The 13,786-nt window shown below is 32.9% G+C and overlaps 1 pseudogene; it reads left to right on the forward strand.

Annotated features, from left to right (window-relative positions):
• Positions 1 to 1,445: 1,445 nt before the first annotated feature.
• LOC124993131 (myosin regulatory light polypeptide 9-like) lies at positions 1,446 to 1,960 on the forward strand (annotated as a pseudogene).
• Positions 1,961 to 13,786: the final 11,826 nt, after the last annotated feature.

Genomic DNA, 13,786 nt, shown 5'->3' on the forward strand with positions numbered 1-13,786 from the left:
GATTTTGATAAAGAATGTCCAGAGGCATAGAGAATCAGTTCTGACAAACTTAAACATCTGATGAAAAAAAACTCATCTTTTTTATGTTCCCGACTTTTAAAATACATATTGTAAAATTAGCATAACATTTAAATATACTTGTAAAGGAAAAGAATGATGACAACTTTCATTTTATGAACACTTTTCATTTTACTTCTATGCATATTTCCCCCTTAGTTGAATATTTTAATAAGTCCAATGACACAGAGATTTATAAAGCGAAACTTAATGATCTTTCCTTATCCATCTCTAATTGTAATCTTTATGGTAATTAATGTTAGCCATTTGAGTATTCTTATATATATTTCCTTATGTATACATATACTTATGTATATGGTTATTTGTATTGTTGCTACTTGTTTTTCAAATAAACTTGCTTTACTCACTTAGCAATATGTTGTGGAACATTCTTCCAGATCAATAATGAAGATCCATCTCATTGTGATTATTATATAATACTACACTATTTGTACAAAAAATAATTTAATGATTTTCTTAATGATGAACATATGTATATTTCAAGGGTTTGTATTTTTTAAAATTTATTGTTATGCAGTGTTTTTATTTATATTCAGATTCTTACATATTAAGATTTTAATATCTGCAAGGTATATGTGCAAAACTAAAAGTACTTCTCTGAAGAGGATGAAGGATTTTTAAAAATTTTAATACATATTGATAAGTCACAAATTTAATACACATTGCTAAATCACTTAGTCTAAGGCTTGAAGCAATATATGTGGAGACCTACTTTCTTACATCATTTTTTATATTGATTCTGATTACTTTTGCTGTCATGTTAATCTGATTTCTCTGTGTGTATGTGTGTGTGTGTGTGTGTGTGTGTGTAGAGAAAGAGCTAATCTTTTGGTGACTGCATCTTTTATTCATTTTACAAATGTTTCCTGTATTTTTTTTATCTTTTCTTACTTTTTAATTTGTTCTAATTAGTTATACATGACAGTAGAATGCATTTTGACACATTGTACATAAATGGATCATAACTTCTCATTCCTCTGGCTGTATGTGGCTCAGAGTTACACTGGTCATGTAATCATACATGTATATAGATAATAATGTCTATCTCATTCTATCATCCTTCCAAGCCCCACTGCCCATCCCCACTCCCCTCTCTCTCCTCTTCACAATCCAAAATTCCTTCATTCTTCCCTCCCCCTCCCCCCACTATGGATCAGCATCCGCTTTATCAGAGAAAATATTTAGCCTTTGTTTTTTTGCGATTGACTTATTTCAGTTAGCATGATATTCTCTCTAGTTCCATCCATTTACCTGCCAATGTCATAATTTCATTTTTCTTTAAGGCTGAGTATTGGGTAGGAGGGTGGTGATAGAGGCAGCGAGAGATTCGCTAAGGTGCTTGATTCTCTTGGCTGTGTAGGGATCTAACTACCACCATGTCAAGCAAAAGGGCAAAGATCAGGACCACCAAGAAGCGCCCTCAGTGCGCAACATCCAATGTGTTTGCCATGTTTGACCAATCACAGATTCAGGAATTCAAAGAGGCCTTCAACATGACTGACCAGAACAGAGATGGTTTCATTGACAAGGAAGATTTGCATGATATGCTTCCCTCACTGGGGAAAAATCCAACTGATGACATGATTAATAAGCCTCCGGGACCCATCAATTTCACCATGTTTCTCACCATGTTTGGTGAGAAGTTAAATGGCACAGATCCCCAAGATGTCATCAGAAATGCTTTTGCTTTCTTTGATGAAGAAGCTACTGGCACCATTCAGGAGGATTACCTGAGAGAACTGCTCACCACCATGGGTGATCAGTTTATAAATGAGAAGTGGATGAGCTGTACAGAGAAGCTCCTATTGACAAAAAGGGGAATTTCAATTACATCGAGTTCACACTCATCCTTAAACATGGAGCAAAAGACAAAGATGACTGAAAAGAACTTCAAATTCCTGCCAAATGTTTCTTGTTGCCACTTTGGGTATTTCTGAGATTTTTCTCTTAGGAACTTATTGCATGCCCTTTAGCTTTACAGCTTTTGCCTTTCTTGTTTTGTATTTATTCTCAGCCATTTTGAAACTCTTGTGTCTTTATAATCAGACTTGAAATGGAACTTTTTGTCATTTTCAGAATAGAAAATAGGGTAATTTAAGTTACCATTGTCCTCACCCCCAATAACTGCAGTCTACACAGAGTCAATATATTTTTCAGAGAAAGTTATTCACTCAATTTTTTTCTGAACCATGATTAAACTTTATGATAAAATAAAAAAAAAGACTGAGGAATATTCCATTGTGTACATGTATCACATTTTCTTTATCCATTCATCTGTTGAAGGGCACCTAGTCTGGTTCCATAGTTTAGCTATTGTGAATTGAGCTGCTATAAACATTGATGTGACTGTGTTACTGTAGTATGCTGATTTTAAGTACTTTGGGTATAAGCTGAGGAGTGGGATATCTGGGTCAAATGGTGGTTCCATTTCAAGTTTTCTGAGGAATCTCTATACAACTTTCCATAGTGGTTTCACCAATTTGCAGTCCCACCAGCTGTATTCTTAGTGTAACAGACATGAAGGATACATCATTGGGCAGGATGAATGGGTAACATAGGAATAACGTTATCCTTACTAGAGTTCAATGTGTCATAAAGTTATTCATTAACAAATACATTTATTGTCACAAATAATATAAGAGTCAAGGTATGTGTAATACTGACTGCTAAGGTTTTACAGAGGAAGAAACAGCTAAACAGAATCCTAATGAATGAATAAGAATCTCCCATTGAGGGGAGATGGGATGAGGAGATGCTTCTAAGTAGCAGGTAAATCAAGATGGAAAGACCCAGATTCTCCACTTCATAGGATGAGAGCTAGAAGAGTATTATCTATTGAGAACACATTTTGCCTTTTCAGTCAAGTTGAAAAGCAATAGCAATAAAAAAAAGTCACTGAAAAATATTTATTCAAGAGATTCAAGAGAGTAACACAATGACTTACATATGTATAAGTATTTATACTACACAAAACTAATACGGTAAGAGGAGAGGCAACTGAAACAGTTCAAATAAGAGATGCTAGACTCTTGGGCTTAGGTAGTGGGGGAAGGAATGGAAAGAAACAGTTGGAGTTGGTCAAGTGGAAAGGGCTTTGTGTTTATTTAATGAGCCAAATGAAGTAGAGAGGAGGGACTTAAAGATAGTTCCCAGGTTTCTTATGTGAACAGTTGAGTGGATGGTGATGCTGTTGCCTAAGAAGAATATACTCTGGCATATAACCAGAAACCAAGTTTCTAGAGAGGGGTGTGTTCAGTTTCAGATGTGTGGAATTTGGGTGGCTGCCAGATGCCCTAGTAGAACTGTCTAATTGTCAGCTGAGTAAATGTGTCTGGAGTTTAGGATCCCTGAGTTAAAAATAAAAAGCTTTTCCTTCTTTTGGCTCTTACTTGTGGATAAATTCCTTAAGTGAGTAAAATGATCATGAACACTTTTATGATCCTGAGTGTTCATGTCCACGTTTTTTATTAAAAAACACATTCTCGTTTACATTGCACTAGTAATGCACAACTACATGTTTATTTCATGATTATTAACCTTGAATCATGTCATTATATATTTTCCTTTAAGTTCATGAACACAAATTTATCTTAATAGTCTTTTCTGCAACTTGTTTAGTAGGCAGACATGTTTAATTATTCTTTTTGCTTTTTTGGTAACTGGCTAGTCCTGTCTTGTTGACAGTCACCACTGTGCTGTCAACTATGTATATGGGCTCATTCATTAAGAACATTTGTAGGCAACCTATTATCATGTGTTAGACAAGCACATAACATGTTATTAGAGCTCATAATAGAAAATATATAAGGCACATTCTCTTCTTTTGATCCGGAGAAATGGTAACCAGAAGATTAAAATCACCTTGTTTTAACTGCCATCAGAGAAGAATGTCCAAGTTGATATGCAAGTATCTTGAAGGACACCTGATCCAGGCTGAACAGAGAGTAGACTGAGAAGGGAATTGTCCTTGAGTTGAAAACTAAGGTTAACTAAACCAGGAAATGTTGCAAAGTGGGGATGTTAGGAGTGTACTAAGAGTGGCTTGGGTCAGAAAGGACTAATAGTTTATGAAAGGCAGAGAAAAGAACACAGAGGTTAGGTACCCAAGTCATTTCAATAAGACCTAGACATTGAGTATGACGAGGCAAAGGCCAAAATTATCATGCTAACATGAACAGAGGTCAGATTACAAAACCAGCTGTGGGCTAAATCTGTATAGCCTCATTTTACTTGATACATTTATTTTAAAAACACTACTATTTGACTATATGATTATATGATTTATTAATGAAAGAAATGCTATTAAATATAGTTCCATGAAAATAATTTTGTAATTCATAAAAATACTATTCTAAGTGCATCTTACAACTTTAAAAAATAGTACAAGGCCATAAAAGATCCTAAACTACAATTTTCACTAAGACATTAGGGATTTTAGTGCTATATTTAACTTTTCAAAGTGCTTTTCCAGTTAAAATTGATGGTTTTTATATTATTAATGAGTGAAAAAATTAAATATAATCAAAGTAAATGTGCTAATTAAATAGGAAATAATTATATCCTCCTGTGATAATCAGAGAGTGCACTTTTTTTTTTATTATCTGACAGCTTATTTGGCATTTTTGCATCTCACAAACTATCTGGTGTGTAATGACAACCCACAAGTTATGTGGCCATTGCTTCCAAGAGGAAAATAATGGAAATTCTGAAAATATGGGTCCAGAAATTATCTGTTCATTTATTGTTTATTTATAATCCCATATTTTTAATTTCTATAAAATATTATTTCATACTTATATTCTATATAATTAATTCCAAATTTTTATTAGCTCATCTAAATATGTAAAACTATGAATCATATAGATAGTCTACCTTAAAATGTTCAAAAAATCACTGGATGTACATTAGGGAAATTGTCTTAAGACCTGAAAGAAGAAAGTTGGGGAATTTGTTATATAGTATTTACAAAAGTTAGTTTTCACCTCAGTCATCTTCACTGGTGGTATCAAATACAATCCCATTTAAACAGTTAATCTGAAACATAAGATATGAAAAACTACTCTTGTTGTAAAAATAGTGTTAAAAATTAGTAAGTTTCTGGGCAAATAAATCAAAACAACATTGTCTAATTAAATAAATTAATATCATAAAGCAACATAAAAGCTTTTTATAGCTATTCCTAAAAATAACTCATGATACTACTTGAGATGTGAAAGATGGGTCTTTGAAACCCAATGCCTTGTGGAAACAAGCCTGAAATAGTAGGGATATAGGTGAGCTATCATCTTCAAATATTTTAAATCTGCTACAGTTGTTTCAGTTTAATCAATCACCAGAACTTTTACTAAGATTGGAAATGGTGAATACTAGCAATCAGTTCATGAATGGGCCAAGTGTTTCTTGACCAAGTGTTTCTTGATTTTCTTCTAAGTATTAAATACTCCTAAAGATGCCTGAAACACAGTGGCAAACGTGACTGACAACACTTTGCTCTCGGGCAGACCTATATTCTACTAAAGGAATAAGATATTAAGTGAACATAGGAAAACAAAAAAGGACAAATAAACTTATTTTAGTGAATAAAGTAGTGTGATAAGATAGAATTTTAGAATGTCTTTATTGAGAAGTTAGCATTTAACATGAATTTGAAAAATAAACAAGAACCAACAATGACTATTACATATCATAGTAGAAAGACCAGGTGTAAGTCTAAGTCTGATGTTGAGGGCAAAGAACAGGTATCAATTTCAGAGTCATAGTATACAGTACTGCTTAAATCTGTGGATATATAAAACTATCCAGGAAGAAAATATTGCCAGAAAAAAGAATGGGTTTCAAAACCAATCTGTGAGGCACTCTAGCATTTTGTGTAAGGAAGAGAAAGATCATCTGGTAAAATGCCAAGCAGGGGAACTTCATTAACCATGTTGTCTATAACAGAAAGTGAAAGAACTACAAGGTTTCTGTTGGATCCGGCAATAGGAAAGTATTTAGTGATCATTAAGATAACTTCAGTGAATAAGTTAGATAGAAAACCATATTGCAGTAGTTTAAAGAATAAGCAGCAGACATGGATTAGTTTACCACAAGGTATAAACAATGTTTAAAACAGAGATAAATACATAGAATGATAGCTAGAGGAACTTATGGAAGAGAGCATTGAAGATGCAAAAGAGAGGAGATAACATCTCTAGGCAAATGAAAGAACCTGGTATCTGGCATCCAGGAGGGAGTTATTTCTATATAGCAGCAGAGGAATTTCTAAATCAAAAAGAAAAAAGAAGTATATGAATATAGGAAAAGATTTATGTACTTAATGATGAAAAACAAGGTGTAATTTATCTGACTTTTTATTAACGAATAGAAATTCAGTACATAGGCCGAAAAAGAAAGTTTTTGTGAAATTATCTGAAATAATGGGGAATCAAAATAATGGTGACATGTTAAATGATAACTAGCTGTGCTAAGGGCCTTCAATCTGAGGTCAAGAATTTTAAGTGAGCTCACATTGTGAAGTTTTCTTTCTTCATTGTGTTCATGTGTAGGAGTCCAGAAATTTTGGATTTAGGTTGGATTATATTTTGTCAGGTATATTTGAAGGAGAGGGAAGTCAGGAGAATGCAAGTCAATTCAGAAGTGTGATTAGCATGATAGAACACTAAAATTAGCCAAGTAAAGAAGGAGAGCACTGACCCAACAAGAGAGTAGAAACAGAACAGTTTGTAGATATTGACAAACGAACTCAGATGAGAAGTATTAGTGACCTGGAAAAATAGGTGCTAACACTCAGAAAGGATAGTTAATGAAAATCAGAATGAAACAACAGAGAAAACATATTCATATTATTAAAAAGAGAAGTCATGTTTATTAGAAACCCAAGTCCAAAAACACTTATATAAGACAATAAACAACACACAATCTTGAATGTATTTAATTACTAATTTCATCTAAGAAGATACTAGAATGAAAAAAAAATACCCTAATGTAACAAATAGGTAGTAGACTGATAAATTACATTTTTATTCCTCTGTGACAATAAAGGAATTCTTTAACAAAAGGTTATAGAGTCTGTGTTACAGCACAACAATAGACTTATAAATTTTAAATTTATAAAAATATTTTCATTTAAATTTTGAATGTTTTCTGTAAGTTTAGAAAACATCTATCAGTTCTCTAAAAAAATGAAGGACCTGAAAGTCCTCTATTCTGGAGACACAACTGTCTTCATAGATAACACCATTCATTCATTTATAAAAGATTTGCTTTACCTTAAATTTCTAAAAATATGGATTCTGGTTATTTATAAAAGATGTCAGAAATAAATGAGTGAGGATTTTCACCTCCTCTCTCAGAGATTCCCCTTTAATATGTAGTTGAGTTATAAACTCATTTGCTGTGCTATTGTGATGTTACTATAGACAGCCTGTCTTCATCAGTAAGAGAAAGCCAAGATCAGAAAGTCTCTAAAAGCATGATTCTAACTGGAAATATAGTTATATTTATATTATCTGGTATATTATTTTAGAAGAAAATAATAACAAAAGACCAAAGTGGGAAAGCATCCAATATACAAATCTTTATTTCCTTGGACCAGTCATACAACATATGAAAGAAAGTAGAACTTTCCAAATCCAAGTGATAAAAAATATTCTAGCATAAAACACAAATACCAACCATGTTAAGGATTGTCATTTTTAACAAAAATGGCAAAGACAATTTTATTCCTACTTATCTTGAAAAGCATGTAAATGCATGTGTTGTGTGTTGATGCATTTATGTGTGCGCACAGATGTGAGGCCATGCATGAGGGATATAGAGGGAGAGAGATAGATCAGGTGAGTTTACCTGTAACCCTGTTTTGTCAATTTCTGTGTTGTTTATGCTTAAAATTGAGATGAGGAAACTAGGACTCTAATTCTAACCATTCTAGGTTCAATTAGAGATGGAGTTCATCCTTAAGAGTACAATTGAATCAGAAGGATGCACATTTGTTGAACTTTTCAGAATACAGTGGGTATAGTACTAGATTTTGACTTTAGACCTGTTTTATTTTCTAATATTATGGTTTTCCATTTCTGTACTTCTTTATCTGCATTCTTTGAATTTCAGTATATGTGATTTAAATTTAATTCCATTCAAACATTCTAGTTTATTTTGGTATTTCTCTGATCTGTGGTGTCTGGTTTAAATTCTAAATATTTGTAGCTTCCCAGATAACTTATTGTTTTTCACTTTTATTTAATTCCCTTGCCATCATATAACCTATTGTATAAGGCTTTTTATTTTAAAATATATTAAGACATATAATTTGGCAGAAGAAGGGGAGTAGTAAAAATGTAGTTGTAAAGATGGGGTGAGGCCAGATAGTGAGTGATGTATAACAGTAAGAACAATACTTAAAAACTACTACCATTCATCAATTACTGATTACACAGCACTAAAACTCAGCAATTAGCATATGTTTTCTCTATTGATGGTAACTAAGACCCTATGCAATACTACTAAGGTCTCCCATTTTTCAGATGATGCTGTTGAGGTTTAGAAACCTTTAATTGCACAAGGCTACTCATGGGGTCAACACAATTGTAATTCAAACTCCTGTCTGATTTTCAAACTCCTTCTCTGACTTTAGGTCCTACATGCTTCACCATTCTTCTAAAATTTTTGAAAGCGACCTCATATGTAAGTAGGAAAAAATTGAATGGCTTACAGGAGGTCAATGTCTTTTTTATATCGGACTTAGTTCTATGAAAGTATGGAAAACTACAAAGAAAGATCAGTGAAACTTTGGTAAAATCTACATGAAACATTTTGTTAGGATGTTCATACTACCTAGTAGTTTATTTGCTGTTTCCAGGATTCAAGATATTTCTTAGTAAATCATATATTACAAATGAAGGGGTCAAAAAGGATAGAAGATAGAATCAGAAAATTCTTATGTTCTTTAACAACCATACAACAGTTGAGAATCTTGTGACTCTATTTGCCTTTATTTCCTCCTTTTCCTCCCATTCTACTTTGTAAAATAATACTTAATATAAATGAGGGAACATTCTGCTTAACCTTAATGATCACATGTAATTTCTTCATTCTTAGCTGATGTCAGATTAGAGTTTGGAAGACCATTATCTTTTTCACCTTTAGGGATCATATAGAAATGATGCATTTCAAAGTGCCAATTACCATGGAAGTGTTTGGTATAAAACCTTCAATGACTATTTTTGCAGTGCTCACATAGATGTCTGACCTTTTGTACATTAGAAAGGAAATTCAACATGGCATTTCATGCCAAATAAAACATGTATGAAAAGTTTTAAGTCATACAACTTGTTTGAGTTTGTTCATAAGATCTATTTAATCTCTATTTCAGTTCAGATACTCTAAGATGCATGTAGCCTTTTCTATCTTTGGCATTTCTCTATTTATCCAGTACCATCTTTGACTATTCTTTTTTATTTTTTTGAAATATTTTCTTGAATAATTGACACTTACCCTTTCCTCTTTCTAAAAAAAGAGGAAAAATTCTAATTCAAATTTCTAAAAATTTGAGCTATCCTGGAAGATATGAATTGTATAAAATAATTGAAGAATAGACCCTAAGTTTAAATTTTGGATACAGCAATTTTTAGTACTTGTAAGGATAAAAGGAGATAATAAATGTAAAGAAGTATAAACATAGTATATGTCCTACTACTATTGTTACTAAGGTTGCCAATTTTTCTGTGAAATTTACTGAGATTTTGAAGTTTATTTTAAATCTTTTCATAACTGAGTATTACATTTTGCCTAATTTTGCAGTTGAAAATTTCAGATGTCAGGTTCATAAGATCCTGTAATCACATCATAAGATTTATTATGCTTGTCTGAGATTTACTGAAGTTCTTCTGCAGAAAAGTCACTTGCTAAGCTTTACTAATTTGAATTCCCAATCTGTGCAGCAATACGCCATTTTAGTTTCATTCTTGAATAAATTACAGCAGATAGCTAAAATGAATGTATTTTTCTGTTTAAAAAGAAATTTTAATCTGCTTGTATTCATTTTCTGGAGCTGCTGTAAAAATTTACTACAAACTTGGTGACTTACAAACACAGAAAATTATTTTCTTCTAGTCCAAGAATCCAGAAGTCTAAAAATCAAATGGTCACCAAGGTTGACTCCTTCTAGAGGTTTCTAGAGAGTATATTCCATGCCTACATCCCAGCTTCTGGTTGTTGCTGGAAGTCCTTTCCTTTTCTTGGTATGTAAGCTTTTCATTGCTGGGACAAAATACCTGAGAAAACAACAAGAAGGAAAGATTTATTTTGCTCATGACTTCAGAGGTTTCAGTTCATGGTCAGTTGACTCCATTGTTTTGGTCCTGAGATGAGGCAGAACATTCTGAAGGAAGAGCATGGTAGAACAGAAGTGCTTGCCTCATGGCAGGAAGCAGAAAGAGAGAAAGAGAGACAATAAGAGAGAGAGAGAGAGAGAGAGAGAGAGAGAGAGAGAGAGAGAGAGAGAGGAGGAATTTGTAGGCAAGATATTCTCTTCCAGGGCACTCTGTTTGGAACCCACTCTCTTGGACGAGGTCCCACCTCCAACACTTTCCACCATCTTCCTATAATGCTACCACAAAATTAATCTATCAATGGTATAATTCACTGATGAAGTCAGAGCCCTCACGATCCAATCATTTCCCCCAAATTCCCACCCCTGAACATTGTTAAACTGTTGACGAGCCTTCAAGACATCAGTCTTTGGGGAACCCTTCATATCCAGACCATAAGACTTGGCTTATAGATGTATCATTCCAATATTCGTCTCTATCTTCATATCATCTTTTCTCTGAAACCAATCTCCCTGTTTTTTCCTTTATGAAGACAAGTCATTGTATTTAAGACCCATTCTAAATTCAGGATGATCTTATTTATGAGAACCTTCACTTAATTGTATGTGCAAAAGCATTATTTCCAAATGAAGTCACATTTGAAAGTAACAGGGTAGTACCTAGATATGTATTTGGGGGGACTACTATTCAACCTACTATACTGCTAAATGCTGAGTTTAAGGAATTATCATAAAAATGATAAAAATCTGATGACACTAAAGATCCATGAATGAAATGTATAAGGGAGTTGTACAGTTGTTCATTGCTTATGAAATTTCATGCTATTCAGTAGAGCATTTAGTAGAACCCTGAAATATCTATACCAGAGAATTATACAATAGGATAATAAGTTGGGTTTTCCAATCAGGAGTTAAAATGCATACATCTGAATGGAATTTAGAAATAACATTTATTTCAACCTAGTGGTTCCTATCAATGAAGCTTGGGTAAAAGAAACACTTCTTTATCTTATGTACTGCATATTTTTGTTTTTAATTTTTAAATTTATTTTAATTAGTTATATATGACAGTAGAATGCACTTTGATATTTAATATATAATGGAATATAATTTATCATTCTTCTGGTTGTGCATGATATAGAATCCCACCAGTCCTATGGTTATATATATACATAGGGTAATAATTGTCTGATTCATTCTACTATCCCTCCTACTCATATGTCTGCTCCCCTCCCTTCAGTCCCTTCTGCCTAAAGTCAGCATATTACAGTGATGCAGCCACATCAATGTTTATAGCAGTTCAACTCACAATAGCTAAACTATGGAACCAACTTAGATGGCCTTCAACAGATGAATGGATTAAAAATGTGATACATATATATATATATATTATATATATATATATATTTTACATATATATATATATATATCTCACATCGTATATATATGATGGAATATTACTCAATCTTAAAAAATAATGAAATTATGGCATTTTCCAGTAAATGGATGGAGCTAGAGAATATCAGGCTAAGCAAAATAAGCCAATCCCCCAAAACAAAGGCTGAATGTTTTCTCTGATATGCAGATGCTAATTCACAATAAGAAGACTGCTAGAGAAGAATGGAGTTACTTTAAATTATGTACTGCATTTTGCATGATCTTTAATCAATTTAGTCTTTTACCAAGTGAACAGATAGTGAATTTTGCCTTTCAGAAGAACTGGGCTTGAATAACATATCACCACTGTTTAACTGAGTGATCACAGGAAAGGAAATTAACATATTTGTGTCTTGATTTCTTTAACTGTAAAATAGTCATGATAATGCCAAGTTCCTAGAATTGTTATTGGAATAAAATGAGGGATTGTAGAAAAGGGGCCTGCCAAACAGTGTGCAGGATTGTGTAGTTCTCCTCCCTGCACTTGGTAGCTCAAATGATGCCCAGTTTTATCAGGTACAAACCAAACTAAAACAAACAACAATGACAAAAATCCCTAATAAATAAAAATGAAAGGCATTTTTTGTTGAAATTTTTAATAAAATTTCTCCCTGTGCAATTAGAAAAGATGGTTCATGGATAACTTCTCATCATTTTTACCCTTATATATTTGTGTTAAATAAGGTATGCAGACAAACACACACACACACACACACACACACACACACACACAAATTTAGTCATACCACAGATCCGATCTTATGCCAGCTATTTATAGTAATCTCTTTCACTGTAAAAAGTGAAGTCCAAGTCAGATACTTTGCTTACAACAATTTACTTCAACTGAAATTATTTATTTATTTATTTTTATAATTAGGTAACTTAGGAGAGATCAGGGTAATCCTGTTAAGTGACAAGTTTAAGGGCTTGCAACTTTATTGTCAAGTTCACAGAAGCATTTATGCATGCTCTTTTTTTTTTTTTTTTTTTAATTCTGGCTCATGGTGCTTTGTGATGGCCCAAGCTCTCAGAAATGTATGGAGACTGGTAGCTGTCAGAAGAACTGCAAGGAGGTTTTTACATTGGAAATTTGCAGAAACCCAGAGTGTGGTCCTAAATCTTTTATTTATTTTTTGCTTGATTTTTATTTTTAGTTTTTGTTTTCTGTGCTAGACATTGAACCAAGCAATGTCCAGTTGTTAGTATGAGTAAAAACTTTACTCATACTAAGCACATGTTCTACCCCAGGGCGCAAAGTCTTGGTTGTGCTGATGAACCAGAACTCAGACTCAGGATCATGACTCACAATTTTTAACCTAAATAGAATTTAAATCCACAAACATAAAGATAAGTTCATTGAGAAAATGGATTGTATTTCTTTTTGGTATAAATTATGGCAATGTTTATCAAGAAACTTAATCATTCAGTATTCATTTATTTATAGGAATGTGTCAATAGGAAGCGGAGATTCACACTTGTGTATGATCATATTCTTTTATAATTGAACATGTGTTTCTTTATGAATATTCCTATTTACAAAATTTTTTATTGCAGAAAAAATTAACCTACTAGATGCTCAAATATAGGAATAGAACGTGACTTGACAAACTGTGAGCTCCAACCCATAATGAGTCATCGAAACAATGGGTTGCAAAAAGAAGAGAGGTGACATTTAAGCAGAAACTTTAATAATTTGATAAAACAAGCCATGGTAGATCTGGAAATGAACATTCTAGAAAGAAGGGGTAGCAGATATAGACACGTAAGCAATTCAAAATCTTCTATATTTTTCTCAGTTTAAAAATTCACTGTCTTTCTCTTCACTTTTCACAGATGACCTCTGTTTTTAATACAAAGAAAACAGATATTTTTAGGGAGGAACTTCTCATCTTCTTACTTGGCCAAGACAGACTTTTCTGCACCCCACCCACCTTTCAGTCCTCA

This window comes from Sciurus carolinensis, chromosome 9 (genome assembly GCF_902686445.1).
Source record: "Sciurus carolinensis chromosome 9, mSciCar1.2, whole genome shotgun sequence".
Lineage (NCBI taxonomy): Eukaryota > Metazoa > Chordata > Mammalia > Rodentia > Sciuridae > Sciurus > Sciurus carolinensis.